The sequence below is a fragment of the Tamandua tetradactyla genome (genome assembly GCF_023851605.1).
Source record: "Tamandua tetradactyla isolate mTamTet1 chromosome 15 unlocalized genomic scaffold, mTamTet1.pri SUPER_15_unloc_1, whole genome shotgun sequence".
Lineage (NCBI taxonomy): Eukaryota > Metazoa > Chordata > Mammalia > Pilosa > Myrmecophagidae > Tamandua > Tamandua tetradactyla.
This window is the reverse complement of record NW_027518244.1, coordinates 663,196-681,650: the sequence shown is the minus strand read 5'-3', so window position 1 is coordinate 681,650 and position 18,455 is coordinate 663,196. Positions and strand designations below refer to the sequence as shown.

The window sequence follows — 18,455 nt, the reverse complement described above, 5'->3', positions numbered from 1 at the left end:
GACCTCTTCTAATTATGCCTAAGAGTCACCTCAGAGAGCTTTCTGTTGCCCAGATGTGGCCTCTATTTCAGCCAAATCTGTAAATAAAAATAATACCCTTCCTGCACATGGAATATGACTCCCAGGTATGTAAGACTCCCTGGCAATGTGGACCAAGACTTCCAGGAATGAGCCTGGCACAGGCAACATGGGATTGAGAATGTGTTCTTGACCAAAAGGAGGAAAAGAAATGGAACAAAATAAAATTTCAGTAGCTAAAAAATTTCAACAAATCGAGCTAAAGAGACATTCTGGAGGTTATTCTTAGGCAAGCTTTAGCAAGATATTGCAAACAACTATAGTATGCCAAGCCTCAAGCAAAAGTATTCCTGAAAACCCTAAATGGTATCCTGGGCTCTATCTACGTCTCTATAAAAGGTTTCATGGTAAGGTTTTTTTTTTTAAGAAAATTAAGGTCTCCAATTTTTCCTATGCCAGATAAGCCCTGAAACCTAGAGAGACCAATTGCTCCCAGAGCATCAAACAGTTTCATTACTCCACCACATAAGATCAGCACCCTTTGCCACATGAACCAGTTAATGTGGTCATTTTCCAAATATCCCTGAATATTGAAATGATAGGGAGGAGGTGCAACTGAGAAATTATGATTTAACAAATAACTGTGACTACTGACTTTTATATAGATACTTACTTTTAGTGCCTGCTGTTCTAGAAGAACCAGAAGATAAAATCAGAAGTTGCTGAACTGTAATGTGTTAACCCTGATATTTGTTGATGACTGCACAATGACATAGCATAAAAAAAAATCAGTTGCCCCTGTTTGTATGGATCTACTTCTGGATAGTTTGTCCTGTTCCACTGATCTATTCATCTATCTCTAAAATACTACACTTTCTTGATTAACTTACCTCTATTGTAAGTCTTCAAATTTGGTAGAGTGCAATACTAGTGGTCAACATGGGGGTAGGGTTAAGAGGAATGGGATCTTTGGGGCTTATTTTTTCTTTTTATTTCTTTTTCTGGAATAATGAAAATGTCCTAAAAGTGATCACAGTGATGAATGCACAGCAATGTGATGATTCTGTAGACCACTGATTGTATACTTCTCATGGATATTATGGTGTGTGCATATATCTCATAAAATAACATTAAAATGTAATCAAAGTGAACTGGCAAGGCTGTACTTATACAAGAAAAATAGATGATACATCAAAAACTGCCTGCTATGGGAGACAAGGAAGTACATAGTTTAACAAAGGGCAAAGCCATCAAGAAGACATAATAATTAGAAACATACATACCCCAAAAACAAAGCCACAAAATTAAAATATATGAAAAAAGAAAAATATTACTTCATATTCAAAGCAAAAATACATGTCTATAATAAAATCTGGAGAACTCAATTTTATATATTCATCATTGCATAAAACTGTATAAAATATCAAAAAGTAAAAAAGAATATAAACAACACTATAAACTAACTACAAAAACAGGACAATCCATCTGGCAACAGAAGAGTACACATTCTTCACTTATGCATGCAGAATATTATCTAGGACACACCATTTGTCAGGTCAAAATTGTCTCTACTTTAAAAAAATATTCACTCACAAAGGTATTATTTATAACACGATGAAATGAAACTTTACATTGATACCATATAAAAATTAGAAAATTAACATACATTTTGAATGAATGAGTCAAAGAGAAGTATATAAGAGAACTTAGGAAGTATTTTGATGAAAATGAAAATTAAAATACAATATTCCAAAACTTATGGATTGAATTTAAAGCTGTTCTCACATACATGAGTATAGGTTTAAATGTGTACATTATAGAAAAATATATAAAATTAATATGATAGCTGTATACTTAAGAAGTACAATAAAAGAGCAAACTAAACATGAAACTCACAGAATAAAGAGTATAAGAAATTAGAGTTGAGTTAAATGAAATATATAATAAATTTAATAAATAATATCAACCATACCAAACTGTTTCCTTGAAAAATTAAAAATTTACATATACTTAGCTGTGTGGAATAAAAAATAAAAACCCTCAGTTACATGTATCAAAAATGAAAGAGGAGATATAACATGATTTAACTGAAACAAGTTGGAATACAAGAGAAGTCTATGCACAATCATAGATCAAAAAATTGGATAATCTAAAATAGATGGATAAATTCCTAGAAACATATAAACTGCTAAAAATGACCTAATAATAAAGAGAAAATCTGAAATGACTTCTAACAAGTAAGTCGATTTTATCAGTAATCAAAAATATTTCAACAGGGTCAGGGCAAGATGGCATAGGAAGGTGTGGAGTTTATGTTATCCTCTACAGCACCTAGTAAATAGCCAGTAACTATCTGTAAAAACTGTTTGGGGGACAGCCACAACTGGACACATATTGTACAACAGCCTTGAATGGTTGGAAGGGCTGAGATCATAGCAAAGAACTCCAACACTGCAGGTGAAATCTTTGCACTCCCTTATGGAGGACATGACTCCCGAGGGAGTAACTCTCCATGACAATGTGGGACATGATGGAAATTAGCTTGTCCCTGGTATCATGGGATTGAAAAAGCCTTCTTGGTGAAAAATGGAAGGAATTTAACCAAAATAAAATTTCAAACATTGTGACTGACCCTCAGTTTATCTAATGTATAGACAGATGTATAAGGAAATAAAGAGAAAAAAAGAAATGAAGAATTGGGGGTATGGGGGTATGGGATGTTTGTGTGCTCTCTTTTGCTTTTATTTTCATGTTTTTTGGAGTAATAAAAAATGTTCAAAACTTGATTGTGATGATGAAAGCACAGCTATATGATGATACTGTGAACCATTGATTGTACACTGTGGATGATTATATGGTTTGTGAATATATAATATATATCAATAAAATCACATTATAAAACATCCCAACAAGCAAAAATCCAGAACCAGATGACTTAGATGGTGAATTCATACAATAAGAACAAACACCATTCCTAATCAAACTGTTGCAATAACCTGAGTAGTAGAAAATTCATCCTAACTAATTCTATGAGTCTATTATTGCATTGATACCAAAGTGGAACAATGCAGTATAAAAAAGAAAAGTACAGACCGATGTCCCTTGTGAATATAGATGCAAAAATATTCAAAACTACTTGCAAGCTAAATTAAGCAGCATACAGAAAAGAATATATAACATGATTAAATGGTTTCTATCACAGGCATTTGAGGATGATTCCACATAAGAAAATAATGTAATTCACCACATTAATAGAAGAAAGGGGGAAATCCTAAAAACAAATGATCAATAAAATTGTAGCAGAAAGTCATTTGGGAAAAATCTAACTGCTTTTATGATAAAAACACTTTATAATATAAGAACACCATTGTTACTCCTTGGTTTGAGAAAGGCCATAAATGTAAAGCCCACAGGGCTTTACTCAATGGTGAAAGTGTGAAAGCTTTTCCTCTAAAATCAAGAAAATGATGAGGAGACCAGGTTTCACAGCTTGTATTCATCATATTAACAAAAGTTCTAGCAAGGAGAAATTAAGCATAAAAAAGAAATGAATGACATTCACATTGTAAAGTGTGAAGTCAAACTAGCTGCACTCATGCAGTCTTATATCTAGAACACTCTTGTCAGCTATCAAATCTGTTACTCTAATAAAACTACTTCAGCAAAGAATATAAAATCAATGCAAATTTGTTGTCTTTCTATATATTTGCAATAAGTTACACCAAAAGAAAATGTCAATTTACAGTATCCAATACTCCAAAACTGGAAACAAGCCAAGCATCCACCAAAGAAGAATGAATACAAAATATAGTGTACACATAGAATATTATTTAGCCATAAATCAAAAGGAAAATCAGATATATTCTACAACATGGGTGAACATTTTTGACACCATGTTGTGGGAAATAAAGTAGACACAAATCTTCAAATATTGTATGGTTTCATATATATTCACCTAATTGGAATATGCAAATTTATTAAGTCAGAATTAGAATACAGGAGACTAAGGGCAGTAGTGGTTGTGAAGAATGGAGAGTAAATGTTAATTGGTACAGTGTTTTTGTTAGGGGTGTTGGAAAAAGCTTTGGTCATGAATGGTCATGATGGTAGCACAACACTTTGAATATATTTAATATCAATGAATTGTAAACCTGAAAGTGTTTAAAATGATTAATTTTAGGTTGTATAAGTATTACCAGATAAAAGTTGAAAAACAAACATAGAACTGTGTCTTCCCAGGAGTAAAAGTTAAGGTAAGCTATGAACTAAAGCCAATATAGTATAATTTTAATAATAATGTTCACCATTGTAACAAAGTCTCATGGTAATGCAAAATGTTAATAACAGGGAAAACTGTGGGATGGTATATGTGAATTATTTAACTTCTGCAGAAATTTTCTCTGTAAACTTGCAACTGCTGTAATAAAAATAATTTAAAAACCAATAGCCTTTTAGCATTAACAGAAAAGCCCATCATAATTGTCATCACTAAATTCATGTGAATGGCCAAATCCACTTTGATATAAAAATACAAAGTGAGATTATTCACCAATACAGATTTCAATGTTTTCTACAAAGTTACATTAATCAAACCATTTTATATTTGCCTATGCATAGCTATATGAACTAATGGATTAGAAATTGAGTTCCTAGGAATAAATCATCACATCAAGGCTAGTTGAATCTTCACAAGCCTGCCAAGGCCACTCAATATGGAAAGAGAAATCTCTCCAACAAATGATACTGTAATACTGGATATCAACAGACAAGTGAATGAAGTTGGACTCCTAATACATACCATGCAAAATTAAACTCAAAAGTAGATAAATGGTCCATCATTATGAACTAAAATAAAACCCTTTAAGTAGAATATATAGGGGTAAATCTTGATGATCTTAGCTTTACAATAGAAATGAAATAAAACATAGATATCATGGATATAATTCAAAATTTAAAACTTTCATCAATCAAAGATACTATCAAGTCAGTAGACAGCATCCTACAGGAGAAAGTCATTTCAGATCTTATATTTGATAAGGATTAATATGAAGAATGTGAAAAAACTCATATAATTCAGCAAATAAAATGACAAATGAGCCAATAATAAAAGAGGCAAAATATTTGGGTATAACTTCTTTCAAAAAAAATTCATATGACTAAGTAGCACTCAGGAAGGTGCACAGTAATATCAAGTACTCATTAGTTAAATGCAACTCAAAACTACAATGATATGCCACTTCATACCCATTAGCATCAGTGTTAGTTTTTAAAAATGGAAAATAAAATGTATGGAAAAGAATTTGGAGAAAATTTAACCTTTATACACTTCTGATGGAAATGTAAAATTGTACAGCTGTTGTGGAAAACAATTTTTAAACCAACTATTAATGTATGATACAGCAATCCACACCTAAAATAAGATTTGAAGAAACATACTTAAATATGTATACATGGATGTTCATATCAATATGACTCACAATGGTAAAATATAGAAACCCAAAACATCTACTAATGAATAAATTCATAAACAAAAATGCGATGTATACATACATTAGGATATAATTCATACATAAAAAGGAATGAAAAGAAAATTTTTAAAAAAGGAATGAAGTGCTTATTCATGTTACAATATAGATTAACCATGACAACCTTATATTAAGTGAAAGTCCCCAGAAACAAATGTTTACAAATAGTATGAGTCCTTTTATGTCACATATTCAGAATAGATAAATCCATAGAGACCAGAAAGCAGATCAATAGTTTCCAGGGACTATAGCAGGAAATTGAGAATGGAATGCTTTATAGTTTGGGGTTTACTTTTGGAGTGGTGAAACTATTTTAGAACATACTAGACACGGTGTTACAGAACATTCTGAATGTAAAAATTGTCACTGAATCGTCCCCTTTACAATAGTTAATTTTAGATTCTGTGAATTTCACCTCAATTAAGATCACTGTCATCATCATTGTTTATCATCATTATCATCATCATCATCATCATAATCAAGAATGCAAAGTGCCAGCCCTGGAGAGTTGAGATAAACTGAGCAGCAATTTACTGAGTTCCCTGAGTCAGGCCAGGAGTCATCCCCTATATTAAAACATTACTGTAATGAGACTTAAGTCTACTAGAACAAAGAAATTTGGGGGAATTAGTATGTAAAAAGACATTGCAGGATTGAAGAGAGTCTCATGTTCAGAATGCCTTAAGTTCTCAGGATGTTCATATCCCAACTTGAGCAATTCCAAAACATTGTCTTTTGAAGATTCTCATCATAATCCAAATATGTATGTGTGCATGTGTGTGTGGGTGTGGGGTGTGTGGCAACCTGCCTTATCTGAAAAGCACCTGAGAAACTGAGAGAAAGAAAGGAATGCTAGGGAGAGTGTTTATCACATAAATTAGATCTGCAGGAGAGATATGAGGAGAGGGGTGGGATGTGAATGATAAGTTGTGATCCCTCTTCATGCTCATTCAGAGTACTCTGAATGCAAATCTTGAATTGGTTTCCTTTCCCATGAAAAAATGAATACCAGTAGATTGATATCGCTGTTAAAAATATTAAAATAATGTAGGTAAAGAAAAACAACATATAAAATGCAGGCTTCCTATATACAACCTGTGCTGGTTTGAAAATATGTATCACAGGAAAGCCATGTTTTAATCCTCAGCCAATTTTGGGGACAGCCATTTCTTCTAATCCTGATTCAACACTGTAGGCTGGAAACTCTTCACAGAGATGTAACATGTCCAATTGTGGATTTGGCATTTGATTAGATGGAGATGTGACTCCACTCCTTCAAGGTGAGTTATGATCAGTTTACTGGAGTTCTTTAAAGATGAAACATTTTCTAGAGGGCTCAGAGCTGATGCAAGTGCTTGGGGAACAGTTGTTTCAGAGCTGACAGAGAAACAGAGGTTTGAAGAGATACTTTGAGTGCTGGCAGAGGGACAGATGCCTAGACACAGGCAAAGCCCAGCAGATGTCACCTTGTGCCTTCCCATGAGATGCTAATGAAGCAAGAAAGAACCCATAATTGTGTTCTGGAGGAACTAAATTAAGGCCCACAAATGGCTAGAGAGGAAACTACTCACATCAGAAGCTGGAAGCAATGAACCAGGAACAAGGACCAGCAGATGCCTTCTCCAATCAGCCTTCCTTGAGCCAAGATATATTTCTCTGGATCACTTAGTTTGGACATATTTATAGCCTTAGAACTGTAAATTTGCAACTCATTAAATTCCCTTTTTAAAAGCTATTCCATTTCTGGTATAGTATTTTCTGGCAGCATTCACAACCTGATATACTACCGTGTTATTAATGCCCTAGTTAGTGTGATGCATTTACACAATTTATTTTAAAAAGGGGGAAATGATATGAATAGAAATGTCTCCAAAGATACATAAAAGGTCTAAAAACATGCAACATAATGCTCAACAACATTAATTGTAATGGAAACACAAATCAAAATATTTTCATCACTCCAATGTGTTATCATTTCATGCACACTAGAATGGATACAGTCTTTTTTTTAATTTACATGTTGAAGAGGATATGGAAAAGTAGGAATGCAATTTAAAATTCCTTGTTGGTTGCAATTTAAACCTTGCAACCTTGCAACCTTGTTGGTTGCAATATAAAATGGCGCAGCCATTGTGGAAAAGAGTTTGGCAGTTCCTCACAGAGTGAACCACCATGTGACTCAACAATTCCACTATTAAGTATATTCTCAAAAGTATGAAATCAGAGACTATTAGCATACCAGTGTTCATAGTGATATTATTAACAATCACCAAAAGATGGTAGCAATGCAAGAATTCATCAATCAATGAATTATTAAATAAAATGTTATGTATATATATACAATGCAGTAATATTTATCCATGTAAAGAATTGAAATTATGATACATGCAACAACATGGGTGACCTCGAAGATATAATGTTCAGTGAAATAAAACAGAAAAACAGACAAACATTGTATAATCTCACTGATATGAAATAATTCAAATCAGTGAGCTCATAGAGTCAGAATCTAGAATATAGTTTACAGAATCTAGAATATAAGGTTAAAGTGTGGCTAGGTAATAGAGAATTAGTGCTTAAATTGTAGAGTTTATATTTGGGTAGATTGTAAAGCTTCAGTAATGGATTATGGTGATGGTTGCACAAAACTGTGAATTTTCAAAAGCACTGAATTTTTTATTGTAATGTGTTTGAAAGAATAAATTTAGGTTGTAGATCTCTGATCTTCAATACATAAAAGGATACCCTTTGATCCTGTGAACATGTATAAAGTACCCAATGGATGTAAAGATCAGATACAATCTGCTACTTCTCATGTAAATTAATAACATTAATGCAATATTTATACATTGCCAGGACTGAAACTGAAGTGTGCTCTCTCTAGTTTAAAAATCCCCACGAAAAATAAGAAAATCAGCAGAAGTTATGTTACATTATCTCGTCAATAATCAATTATATTGCTTTTTGCAAAGACCAAGAGAGATATCCTGCTATTAACTTTGCACAAGCTCAAAGACATCTAAGCAAAATTGAGATTATTTGAGCAGTATATTGATATCATAATTTGCAATAAAGTTTAAGAGGGGAAAACATCGTCAAATTTCCCTAAATGAATAATTTTAATAATGACAATTTTCATCTTTCTATTTCATGTTATTTTAGCAATATCTTCTGTTGTACATTTGAGATTAACTTTTTCATGAAAAAGCCATAGGATTAAAGAATTCTTTCAGTTAATTTTAGCATCTGTAAAGGGTAATGAGAAATAAAACAGCAATTTCATCTATAAAAAAAAGCATTTTTTCCTTGATATTATACCTCAGAACAAGTATTCCTGATTAGTGACACCCCTGGCTGATGATTCTGCAAACAGTGATACTAGACACCAGATGCTTTCTTTCTTGAAACTTTGTCAAAAAAAAGTCTCACATTGTAGTTGTGCTTGTGGGTTCTATACACTCATGGTTAATGGAAAAAGCATGGTGGAACACATGTATTTATTTTCATGGGCCAGGTCTGTACAGGGCAGAATTCATTTCCAAACATACTTAATGGGCAAGGATTCATTCACATGGCTACATTTAATGTCAAAATGCTGAGAAATTGAGTTGCATTAGGTAAGCAGTGGTAAGAGGGGAAGAATTTGATGAGTAAGGGAATTCTCAATTTTTGTATTACATAAAATACACCTTTTTGTAAAAACATACTCCACTTTTTGCTGGTATATAGTGTACTTTAAAAAATCTGAACAAATATGTGATTTCTGGAATTAAATCCACGGAAGTTGCTCATGGGAAGAGGGAATGGATGCAATTAATGAACTTTCACAAATTAACCCTTAGAAATAGAGGTTCACATTGACCACAATAGAATAGGCTGAGACTGGAAACTGGCAAAGAATATGCAGACAATACTTGGAACACATTTTAACATTCAATTTATTTCCCTAATGCCTGAAGTTGACTGAAAATATGATCAGGTAGCTTGCTATGGGTACCTGAGAAAGCAGAAAGATAAGTAATGTGCTGGTTTGAAATTATTACAAACCTGAGAAAAGCCATGTACTTTAATCCTGTTTCAGTACTGCTGGGTGGGATCTTTTGATTAAGTTGTTTCCGTGGAGATGTGACACACCCAATTGTGGGTGGGACCTTTTGTTTAGGTGGTTTCCAAGGAGATACTGTCACTTACTGGAGTCCCTTAAGAGGGAATGATTTTAGAAAAAGCTTTAGAGCCACATGAGTCCCAGATATTAGGAGATGAAGAAAGAAAATGCCCCTGGGGAAGGTGCTTGAAACCAGAAGCCAAGGACTCCATCAGATGCCAGCCAGAAGCCTTTCCAGCTGACAGAGATGTTCTGGACCCTTTGGCCTGCCTTGAGCCAAGATATCTTTTCCTGAATACCTAAGATTGGATGCTATCTTAACCTTAGAACTGCGAGCTTGCAACTTAATAAATTCCCTTTTTAAAAGTCATTATGCTTCTGATATATTGCATTCTGGGCAGTTTAGGAAACTCAAACAAATGGAGATCAATATGATTACAATAGATGGAAATGCTTTTGGAACAAATTTGTATTGGTTCACTTGTATTCTGAAGCCTACAGGTATGAAATGATTTGTAAACAGTCACAATAAATACAGCAAAAACATTAATACTGCAGTATTGATGCTGTCCAAACATCTGCTTCCTTCAAAGAATACTCATTTTCTTCTCCTCCAATCTCTCAAATAGCACTTAAATTTCACAAGTTGATAGGCATACAGGTCTGAATCTGTGGTGGACCCCAGAAAAGGCATGCCCTTTAATCCTCATTCAATATTGCTGGGTGGGAGTGTTTTGATTGTTTCCATGAAGATGTAACCCACCCAATTGTGGATAGTAACTTTTGATTAGATGATCTCCATGGAAGTGTGTCTCCACCTACAGAAGGTGGAGCTGCTTACCTGAATCTTTTAAAAGAGGTAACATTTTAGAGAGAGTCATTTTTTGGTAGAGCCACTAGAAAGCCAGCAGAAACGGCCATGCTTGCCATGCACACTTCCAGCTGAGAGAGAAATGTTAAACAATCATTGGCCTTCTTGAACTAAGGTATCTTTCCCCAGATGCTTGAAATTGGACATTTCTATAGACTTGTTTTGTTGAGACATTTTCTTGGCCTTAGAAATAAAAGCTAATAACTAATTAAATTCCCCCTTTTAAAAGTCATTTTGTTTCTGGTATGTTGCATTCCAGCAGCTAGCAAACTAGAACAATGGATGATAAATATGAACTATAGAGAATGGGATTCTATGAAATGTAGTTTTCAGTTTTTCATCTTCCAGGAATCTCATGAAATGAGAATGTACTTAGAGTGATTAGAACTGGCAACAAATAACCTGGCAAATGAAGAATGGCCATTATATTAAAAGTGATGCTATCTATAGAAGAATTTATGCTCATCTAATGGCAAATAATCTTCAGTGGAAAATTCTTCCCTCCTGTATTTCCCTGGACCATGAAAACAGATAAAGCCTTTACTTTACTTCAGTAAAATTCCAAATCATTTTTGCATTAATTCTATTTTAACACCTATTGGTGTCTAATAAAATAAATGATGCTGGTTTTAACTGAAAGGGCAAATCAAACCAAAACTTGTTTTCAAACTCAGATTGCTTTAGTAACTACAGTGCTGATGTTTTTGCTTTGCTTTTTAGTAGTTCTTGTGCAACAAATGCAGTGAGAAAAAAATGGACTGGTTTCTAACTATATGATTGATGCAATGAACTTCGGTTATGTGTAAGCACCTTTCAATTGCTAATTCTTATTTATTTATGTTTAAACACTATATTATAAAATGTTCTTAGAAGAGTACAAAAAAGCTAAACTCAAACCTTTGGTGATGTATTAAATGTGGTGTGGCTCTATATCAGGACCTACAGGAACACAGGCACTGTATTACTTAATATAATCAATGTTTGGTTCTACTTCTTGCTCTCTCAAAGAAATTAGACAACTTTTGTATCTGAGAAATACAAGTATTATTTGGACTGCTTTCCTATAATAGACATTGCATGGGCTTAGTATTTAGTAAATAAATAAAACACTTGTATCTCTATCTAAAGCATATGAAGCACTCAATGAAAGTTAATTAGTATATCAAACACTCAGCAGGACCTTATAATCAGCTTGGCCCTAAAGTAATCTACTAATTATTCCATACACAGCCGGAGATTTCATTTGAAAACAAACTCAATTCAAAGGATTGTTATACATTTCTCCCTGACCCCCTATATATAGTAAAAAAATGTTAAGGAATTACTTGGGGATTGAAATGTTCAGATAATTTTAATTAAATAAGTACAATTATATAATATACAATGAAAAATAGTGTAAATAATGCAAATGAAATAGATCAAATAAATTTTTCACTCTACATCATCTATCCATATAAAACTCATGTTCTCTCTTTATATGAATCATAAAATATATTTGCTATGTATGTGTATGTTAATTTTACATGAGAGGGCTCATATTATCTTATCATCATTGTGCAGATGAAGACTCGTAGGAAAGAAAAGTTAAATATCATTTATGAACTCATGAATAAGTGGTGAATCAGGAAGGAAGCACACTCCCTCTGGATCTAAGGCAGTACCTATTGAATTCGGCACTGGGATTTCACCACTACAACTTTTGAGTACTCAAATTGAGTCAGCTGGGGCTGGTAAATTAATGTTTTGGTGACCTACTGATATTTTTGTTTGCTCGTTTACAAGAAAACAGACTTCCTTAATTGGTCATTTGGAGGAAAATGGGAGTTTTATTTGTCCGAAGTGAACAAAGGGGCAGAAAAGAACATTTTCCCTGAGAAAGTTCAAATAGAATTGTAAATTCACCATATATTTGTAGTAGAGAGTTTATTGTTCTATATAACCTCTGTAGTTCATTTGTGATATATGACAATGGCAACAGAGGAAAATGAATCACTCTGGATACTTTTCTGTGCAAGTCTTCCTTTTACATAACTATAGTACTGGTGATAACGAGTGAAAATATAAGAGGCATGTTAGTATTTATCCAGTATTTCTAAAAACAATATAGGATTTAGGTTTTATAAAAACAAATCAGCATACATCTGCATGTCAATAATGTTTTGCTTTGATAATTTTATATAATACTGAATTTTAATCTCCTAGCCAGTTATAAATATGTGTGAAACTGAGCAGCTCTTACATGCCAATTTTTTTTTCAGGTTAAACAGTGGGTATTTATTTGATAATGGTTTTGAGGCTAAAAGAAAGTCCAAATCAAAGCATCATTGAGGCAATATTTTCTTCCAAAAGACCTGAATTCTGGGGTTCTCTGGTGGTCATCCTTGTCTTGTTGGCTCCTCTGTCATATTGGAAGGCACATGGTAGTATCTCCTGGTCTCTCCCTTCTCTTCCATGTTCTGCCAACTTCCAACACCTTGCTTCTTGTGGTTTTCTCTGTCTAAATATTACTCTGCTTATAAAGAACCCTGTGGTAGGATTAAGATCCGTCCTGATTGAGGTGGGCCCCACCTTAACCAAAGTAACTTCATCAATAGGTCGTGCTTCAACTGGGTTCATGCCCACAGAAATGGGTTAGATTTAAGAACATGTTTTTCTGGGGTATATACAGCATCAAATCACCACAAGCAAGGCTTGAAAATTTTGCATACATCTCTTAAGTTACTCAGTACTGAGAATTTAATTTTTTTTAACTTTGTAATATAGCATATATACAAAGGAAAGAAATAAAAAAGCAGTAGTTCTTTTTTGTGAAAAATAACATGCATACAAAAACAACAATAAATTTTAATGCATGGCACAACAATTAGTTGTAGACCAGATTTCAGAGATTGGAATGGGTTCCAACTCCACAATTTTAGGTTTCTACTTCTAACTGCTCTAAGATACTGGAGAATAAAAGAAATATCAATATAATTATTCAGCAATCATCCTCATTTGTTAAACCTTACCTTCTCCATATAACTCCACCATCACCTTTGATCTTTCTGCCACTCTTTAGGGGTATTTGGGCTATGTCTTTTCTAACTTTTTCATGTTGGAAAGGATGTCAATAATTAGGGGTAAGGAGATGGAACTAGCTGATGATCTGGAAATGCTGGTCCCTCTAGCATACCAGTTTTTTATGTGTACCACTTGTGTATGATACCATACATCCTTCATAGATTTTACAATAACAAGGGATGAAATGTTATTTCAAACAATATCTGAATAACAAAAATATTTCATTACTATATAATCATTGAATACCTTTTAATTGAAGAGATGAAAAGATTCACAGTTAATTAATTTACTTGCCTTTCTTGATTCAAATTGGAAATAATTTAAAAGCTTTAAATTCAAGGTTTTTGAGATTTCTAAATTGAAAAATTTAATATTAATGTGATATGTTTTACAGGGGAAAAACAATCATTTAAGAAAAATTAACTCCTTTATCCTCACTAGTGCTTAAAAATAAGTGAATGGATGTGTAATAGATTCATTATGCATAGGACTTAAAAATGTAAAAGTTGAGAAAAATGTACAATTTGACATGTTGACATAATGAGGGGTGGGCTTTGAACCCTTCATATGCTAAGGCCCTACTTGTTACTTCAAATCAATAAAATGAAGTTTTGGATTAAACAATACTTTGCTTTAAAAAGTATTAAATTAATAATTGCATTTAAATATATCTATGGGATAAATAAGATTTCACCCAATTATAGTGCAGTATATCAAACATCATCTGTGAAAATCACTTGAAAAAGGTAAGGTAACAGTTTATTTTAAAACTGAAACCACAATATATGGTGGTGTCTACTTACTTATATATGAATTTGCAATACAGTATGCAGTGACAAGAACAAAACACTCATTTCTTAAAAGTTTGCCATCCTAGGGAATCATGTATAAAGTTATTTATTGGTGAGGAAAGAAGAATAGTCTATCAGATTTATCCAAACTTGAAAATTACTATTGACTGTCAAAAGTCTGTAAAGAGTCTCTAAAATCATTTGATAGGAATGAGAACATCAAACTGAAAGACAATTAAAGAGAAAGCAAGGAATGCTTTTAATAACTAATTAATTCATTCTTTACATCTTAGATTACATTTGTATTTCTCTGATTGACACTTCTGCCATTGATTTATCAACTCCAACTAACAGCCAACTCCACTAAATATATACTCATTTGTATTTCTCTGGTTGACACTTCTGCCATTGATTTATCAACTCCAACTAATGGCCAACTCCACTAAATATATACTCAATGAACTAAATGTACTTAGAGCAATGAAATTAACTCACTCTCAGGAGTCAAATGCCTTCTGTGATTTTTCAGATTTTCTCACTGAACCATTTTTACTTTCTTTCTCCTTTACTTTAAGACCAAATGCATGCAATTTCAGAAGCCTGGTATTAAATAAAAAATTACAAATGAATCCTGAGTCTAGAGTTCTTTTCTTTAATTGAATTGACTTGTTTGAAGAAAATGATTCAAAAATTTGAATAAATACTTCATTGGAAGACATTTGGTCTAGTTTGCTATCTGTTGGAATGCAACACACCAGAGACGGATTGGCTTTTAATAAAAGGGGATTTATTTTGTTGGTTCTTCAGAGGAAAGGCAGCTAACTTTCCACTGAGGTTCTTTCTTATGTGGAAGGCACAAGATGGTCTCCGCTGGTCTTCTCTCCAGGCCCCTGGGTTCCAACAACTTTCCCCGGGGTGACTTCTTTCTGCATCTCCAAAGGCCTGGGCTGAGCTGCTAGTGCTGAGATGAATGCCGAGCTGCTTAGCTGTTCTACGTTGTGATCTCATTTAAGCACCAGCCAATTAAGTCAAACATCACTCATTGCAGCAGACACGCCTCCTAGCCGACTGCAGATGTAATTGGCAACAGATGAGGTTCACATACCATTGGCTCATATCCACAGCAACAAGATTAGGTATGCTCACCTGGCCAAGTTGACAACTGAATCTAGCTAACACAACATTCAATAGAAAAAAATAACAAAGAAATTCATACCATTGTTTTAAAAATGGCATATATACAGTTTAAGTTTTAATTTCATTTATTTTAGAGTTCTTTGAAACGAATTTATAAAAGACAATTTGAAGTAAAAACTTATATTCTTGAAACATAACTCAATACAAATACAATAAATATACTTCCAACAATGAAGACTTTCCCTGAGCATAATAAGCAAATTAATGATTCCATAATGTTTTGAATGACTTTCTACTATTCAGTTATTTGTATTTCAAAGAAAATTTATCAGAGAACTAGTAACTGACATATAGGATTGCACCCCATGAAATAGACATGAGTATAATGCTGGTCTCATAACAAAAATTACTACTAACTAAGGGGTCAATGTAAATTATGCTGAATTTTATGGAATATCACAGATAGAGCATCATAATAGATGTGCATGCTTCATACTCTAAGAATCAAGTCACTGTACTGTGACAATCAATGATTCTGAGAACACCTTTCCCAGAAAGAAGTTAGTCTTCTCTTGTTGTGTTCAGTGGGATTTATATTTTGATGTTGGCATAAATATTGTATTTATATGACCCAAATTTGATGAACTTCTTGAAAAAAATGTAACAAATTTAACCAATCTACTCACTTCATTCTCATTTCCACAAAAAACCTATGAGTCAAAAAAAATATGAGTCAATTGAGGTTCTCTCCATTTACTCCCTTTAAACTAGGTTCTAGACCATTTGGACCATGTACTTTAGAAAAGTGATAAATTTCAATATACATTTTAACAACCTTTTATAGGACAAATTTCAGAGTATGGTGTTAATTACAGTTCCACTATTTCAGGTATTTCCTTCTAGCTCTTCTAATACACTGGAAATAAAAAGAAATATCAATATAATGATTCAATAGTCCTACTCATTTGCTAACTCTCATTTTCCTGGATGTTGCAACTTCTCCCTCTTAATAGGTCCCTTTCTTGCTTTTTATGTATAATTGGGAAATGACAATTCTGGCTTCTTCATGTTGAAAAGAGGAATTGACATCATAAGGTAGGGGTATGCAACTGGTTGATATTCTTGGAGAGACTAATACTTTTGATTTCAGGGCTTATCTGGTATAGGAACAATCTGGCTTTTTTAGGTTTCTGAAAAATAAATTTAGTGAGTGAGATGTTATTATACACCCTCAGCTAGAGCCATGGATCATGTACTTTTTTTTTTTTTTTTTTTAAAGGGAAGAAGGGAAGGAAAGACAGAGAGAAGGAAGGAAGGATGGAAGGAAAGAAGGGAAACATCTTTAAACATTTTCTTGTTTTATTATATTTTGTTTGTTTTTTACATGGGCTGGGGCCGGGAATCGAACCGGGGTCCTCCGGCATAGCAGGCAAGCACTCTTGCCCGCTGAGCCACCGCGGCCTGCCCGGATCATGTACTTTTAACTTCCCTTCACCATGAACTCCACTCAATGAAGCACAGAAGAGGAACATCACCAATCCTTCCAATCAAATTATACCATTAATAGCAGCTTTCACTTGTTTATTTTCATCTTTTTTATTTTGTCATATCAACAGTCTTTTGTGAATGCAGAGTCAAATTAATGATTCTTAATAGGCGTTTGGTTTGATACAGTGTTTCTGGGCTTATATTGGATGTTCTCATGTTTTCAGCTATCAAATTACAGAAAAAAAAGACAAATTTACTCATCCTGATTTCAAAATAAAAAGCCTTTGAACAAGATTTCCCTTTAACAGGTTGTATTAGGTAATATCCTGAAGCAAAGAAACAGAAACCTGGAAACTGTCCAATGTAGTTAAGGGGCTGGTTCTTTAACTGTTATCAGAATATACGAAATTGCTGTTTTCTCTGGAAATCAAACTTGCCTTTGAAAATGAGGGAAGTATTTCCTTGAAGATATATTCTAAAGATGATATAGCATATGTTAAAAAACTAATATATCTCTTCTCCCTTCCACTTCTGACCTGTGGCTGCCAAGCCATGCACATGTGGCAGCAACCTCGCAGCCCCATTGCCCACTGCTGTGCCTGCCTCAAGGCCACAGCAGCAGTTATTTTTCTTCACGGATTGGGAGGCACAGGGAATGAATGGGAAGAGGAATCCTTGGCAGCTATCATAAGTTCACATATCAAGTATATACACCCGCATGTGCCAGTTATGCCTGTTACATTAAATAAGAATATGAGTATGCCTTCCTGATTTGATATTAATGGACTTTCACCTGATTCACAAGAGGAAGAACCTGGAATCAAACAGGCACAAGAAAAAGTCAAAACTTTGATAGACCGAGAGTTGAAGAATGGAATTCCTTCTAACAGGATTATTTGGGGAGGCTTTTCCCAGAGAGGAGTTTTATCTTTACATACTGCTCTTACTTCCCAACAGTAACTGGCAGGTATTGTTGCACTTAAATTGCTGGCTTCCATTTTTGGCTTCATTTCCATACGGTCTTATCAGTGCTGCTAATAGAGATATGTCTATCCTCCAATGTCATGGAGATTGTGATCCTTTAGTTTCGCTAATGTTTGGTTCTCTTACTGTTGAAAAGTTAAAAACATTGGTAAATCCAGCCAATGTATCCTTCAGAACCAATGAGGGCCTAATGCACATTTCATATCACCAGGAAATGATGGCTATCAAGCAATTCATTGATGAAGTCCTACCATCAGTTGATTGACAATCACTAAGAGGCCTTGGGTAGAAGGACACCAGCATCCTTGTAGTATAGTAAAAACTTTCAAATGTGCCCAATCCTGAAACTTATTGTTTGCAGTGTTAGAATGTTTTGCAAATACATACCAGTGATACAGACTAAATAATGTCTCCTCATGGGAAATGACATTCTTTTAAGTTTCTATATATGTATTTGTATAATGTGATCCCAGAGC

The 18,455-nt window shown here is 33.7% G+C and overlaps 1 pseudogene; it reads left to right on the top strand.

Moving 5' to 3' along the window:
• The window catches only part of LOC143672746 (acyl-protein thioesterase 1-like), a 36,047-nt pseudogene extending 17,803 nt beyond the window's left edge, over positions 1–18,244 (top strand).
• The last annotated feature ends 211 nt before the right edge of the window (positions 18,245–18,455 follow it).